Source organism: Portunus trituberculatus, chromosome 39 (assembly GCF_017591435.1).
Source record: "Portunus trituberculatus isolate SZX2019 chromosome 39, ASM1759143v1, whole genome shotgun sequence".
Taxonomy (NCBI): domain Eukaryota; kingdom Metazoa; phylum Arthropoda; class Malacostraca; order Decapoda; family Portunidae; genus Portunus; species Portunus trituberculatus.
In genome coordinates, this window is record NC_059293.1 from 192,677 (window position 1) to 197,500 (window position 4,824).

Sequence of the window (4,824 nt, forward strand, 5' to 3'; positions counted from 1 at the left end):
CTTCTGACCTCCATAGACCCTTCCTAATGTCTTTAAAATGGTCTAATCGTACACAAATCTCTAAGGTAAAAATATGTCCCAGTATTGAAATGGTTAAAGACGCTCGCTCTTATTAAAAAAAACGAGAGTTGATTGGTAGAACAGCCTATCTATGCGTGTACAGCTGCTATCATGTCACACACACACACACACACACACACACACACACACACACACACACACACACACACACACACACAGCTTCAATGTTCAAAATACGTACGTGTGACAAAATATAATAATTAAACACAGCATCCGAGTAATTACCGGTCAAAACATCAATTATCAACTTCAGATTAATCATTTACCCATCCAGTTCAACCACCACCACCACCACCACCACCACCACCGCCTGCTGCGAAGTTAGCGTGCTTCCAAGAGTCATCAAACGTGTAATTATACTCAAACATCCTTAACAATGGCGCACTTGAGGTAGAATTAAGGAAGTGAGGAGAACCGCAACTTGGCAACGCAGAGGACGAGAAGAGGCGAGATGATGAGTTTTCTGGGATGTGCCTTTCCTCTCTCACCTATTCAGTACCAGGAGTCGTTTCATATCTATTCTGTTTATTATTTGTGCATTTTTTTTTCTTTGCCTCTTCAATACCAGGGCACGTTTTTATTTATCCACTTTGTTTACTATTTGGGCATATTTACGTTTTTTTTTTTTGCCTTTTCAGTACCAGAACACGTTTTCTTATCTATTCTGTTTACTATTTGAGTATATTTTTCGTTTTTTGCCTCTTCAGTACAAGGACACGTTTTCTTAATCCCTCTCCTTTATTCATTCTCATTTATCTATCTTATTATTTGGACGTGTCTTTCGTTTCTAATCCTTTCAGTACCAGGATACGTATACAGATTCAATAATATTACTGTCTGGATTTATCTTTTTGTTTCTAACCTCTTCAGTACCAGAGCACGTTTTCATATTAATTCATCTTACTATTTGGTGATTATATGCAGCTTCAGAAAACTATGTGGGAATTAAAATAGTAAAGACTCCTCTGGCCATTAATCTTTCAACTTCCATAGACCTTTCCCAGTGTAAATAAAATCGTCTAATCATACCCAAAACTCATGATAGAAATGCGTTCCAGTACTTAAGTTTCTCATATGGCTTTCTATCTTTGTAGTGTATGTCTTCAATAAAAATAGTCTTTCTCTCAAGCTAGTGTTTTTAATTACTGTTTCGCTCTGTTCCTATTTCTCTACGATACATTTTTGAATTGTAGTTTCTCTCATTCGGTTTTTATTTCTCTAACATACATCTTTAAATTCCTAGGTTTCTTTCATACAGTTTCAAGATAGTCTTTGATTTTTACGTTTCAAAGAGATTTTATTTCTCTATCAAGTCTTCAATTTTCACGTTTCTCTTGTGCAATTTATATTTCTCTAACATACATCTCCAATTTCTAAAAGTTCCTGCCATACTCCTATTTCTCAATCATACTCGTGATTAGAAGTTTCTCTGGTAAAGTTTCCATTTCTCCAGCATATGTACGTCTTCAATTTTATAATTAACAAAACGTAAACAGAAAAGTCACAGAATATACAGTTTGGTAATGAAAACAACAAACAAATTACCTGACGAATTCTTGACCACTTTCATCATAACTTTTTCTTTATCTTGTCAGATGCAACACAAAGTTAATCAAGACCTTAATTAGCAGTATCGTGTGCAAAAGTATGGTGTGCAGTGTGCAGCAGTAAGACACATAACGGAACATAGATTTTCTCCTACTAATAAGAGCAGCAAACATACAGTATTACCTAAGCGGCTTTGTAGCAAGACGTTTTCACCCTATCACACCCAACACAAGACTTACGCACTATACTACGAACAGTTCGGCACAGAACAAAATAAAGACTTGACTGCCAGCTGGTGCCCCTCTTTCTAATTGCCAACCACTCTGAGGCATCTTTACAACTACATCCAATATTTGTAGGGGGAAGAAATTGCAAATTGCATTTTTTTCCATTGCTTACTTTCTTGTGGATGTTCATAAGACTCCTTGCATTGTTTCTGGTGCTGCTTAGTGTTTTGTGTAGCAGTGAATGAGTAAGTTTTTTTTTTTTTATGCAAGAGGGAAACCAACCAAGGGCTACAAAAGGTTAAAAAAAAAAAAAAAAAAAAAAGGTCCACTTAAAATGTTAGTTCCCTTGAAGATTTGTGAAGAATTAGCCAAAATTCAGGGACAAATGTCTTGAAACATCCCTCTTAAAAGAAGTCAAGTCATAGGAAGATGGAAATGCAGAAGCAGGCAAGGAGTTCCAGAGTTTACCACAGAAAGTTATGAATGATTGAGAGTACTGGTTAACTCTTGTATTAGAGGGTTGGACAGAATACTACTACTACTACTACTACTACTACTACTACTACTACTAGTAATAATAATAATAAAAATAAAAATAAAATGAAATAAAAACTTCTTACCTATCTTCAGCAACTCTATAAAAAATAATAATTTCACCCCAACACAGTCACTGAAGGCCTTGGTACTAAATTATCAGCATTACTTATATTTACTACCAAAACAGACCTTTCACCTACCAGGCTCTTTAGTAGCGGTGTAATGAAAACTTTCTCCTTGTAATATCCAACACACAGTCAATCAAGGCTTCGCTATTATATAAATTAACACTGCAGACCATTGATTTACTAACAAAACATCAAAACTTTTACCTGTTGAGCTCTTCATTACCTCTAATAATCCTCACTGACACCGTTAATGAAGGCCTTTGTATCACATTACCACCATCACACAGCATCGATTAACAAACGAAACAAACCTTTTACCAGTACTCCCAATCACTCGTACCTTTCTCTGGGGCACTCTGGAACTCCCTGCCTGCTGCTTCTTTCCAACTTCCTATAACTTGTACATTTAAGAGGGAGATTTCAAGACATTTATCCCTTTTTTTGGGCTAATTCTCTCGGACCTGCAATGGGACTGGCAACTAAATGAACCTTTTTGCATTGTTTCATGTTGCCCTTAGCCAGTTTTCCCATCTTACGTGTATAAAATAAGTGTTTTCCAGCACCTCGCCAGTCCAACACTTGCACTTCGTCACATCTAGCACAGTTAATCAAGGCTAGTCAGTCTCTCCCTCCTTCCCTTCACTCCATCACACTTTCCCTCATCTCTCTGTACTACCTTCCCATAACTCAAGCCCCATTCACCTGCTCCCCCAGCCCATTATTTACTTCACTGCCCCTTTCACTCCCATACTTAACACCTTGTTGTAATCTCCAGCACCTCGCCACTACCTTGTCACACCTGCCTTTCACCTCCACCTCCACCTCCTCCTCCTCCTCCTCCTCCTTCTTATCTTCTTCTTTTTGTTCTTGTTCTTGTTCTTCTTGTTCTTGTTCTTGTTCTTCATCTTCTTCTTCTTCTTCTTCTTCTTCTTCTTCTCCTCCTCCTCCTCCTCCTCCTCCTCCTCCTCCTCCTCCTCCTTAACATCTCATGGCCTTCCTCTACACATTATTCTTCTGGTTAACTCTTTGTTATATCTTTGTTACATCTCTCTCTCTCTCTCTCTCTCTCTCTCTCTCTCTCTCTCTCTCTCTCTCTGTGTGTGTGTGTGTGTGTGTGTGTTAAACTATCCTCCCCAATCTTCATTACTGACTCTTTACAACTATTTCGTCTTACTATATTTTCCTTCCAACAACCACGTCAACATTCGGCATCCAGCAATAACAACGTGTGGAGCTGTACAGTATGCTACCACGGTGCTTTGTCTAGTACAGTGAGTCAATCAACCGCTCAGTTCCCTTGTATACTTCACTTCCTGTTCAAGCTACCATCTTACACTTAACGCCAGCTCAGATATCTTGCCGCGTCACTTCACAATCTTCTGAAGGCCGAGCACGTTAATGTTATCTCTTACTTGCCTGGTTTCTCCGGTTCAAGGCACACTTACGCCCCTCTCGCCAGTCAGTCTGTGTTCTGTTCTTACCTGCAATGGAAAAAGAAAGAGTATTTAGTACATGCTTGAAGGATTGTGGATATTCATTTATTTATTCATTCTTTCACATTTTCTCATTCTCTCTCTCTCTCTCTCTCTCTCTCTCTCTCTCTCTCTCTCTCTCTCTCTCTCTCTCTATCTATCTATCTATCTATCTATCTATCTATCTATCTATCTATCTATCTATCTCTCTCTCTCACACACACACACACACACTCAAAACTCTCTCTCTCTCTCTCTCTCTCTCTCTCTCTCTCTCTTATAGAGATTATATTGAAACATTTAAAGATAACACACAAGAGAATAAAACACCAATAAAAAAACAAAATACTACACTAACATAACAATAATGGTAATAATAATAAGGTCACATTGTCACAGTGCAGTGACTGAATCGTTCACAATGTCGTCCGTGAAGCAGCTCTTGGATAAATGACACTGGGCACTGGATTCCTCTGAGCTTAATTAATCTCTTCAGTATCAGGACGCGTTTTCATATTCATTTTGGTTACTATGTGGCGATTCTATACAGCAGCTTCAGAAACTCATGTGGGCGATACAAATAGTAAAGATTCTAGCCATTAATCTTCTGACCTCCATATGCTCTTCCTAATTGTTAATAAAATTATCTAATCGTACACAAATCTGAAGGTAAAAATGTGTCCCAGTATTGAAGGGTTAATCAAGATTTTCAGTACCAGGACACGTTTTCATATTTATCTTGGTTACTATTTGGCGACTTTATACATCTTCAGAAACACATGTTGGGATTAGAATAGTAAAGACTGGCTATCAATCTTCTGACCTCCATAG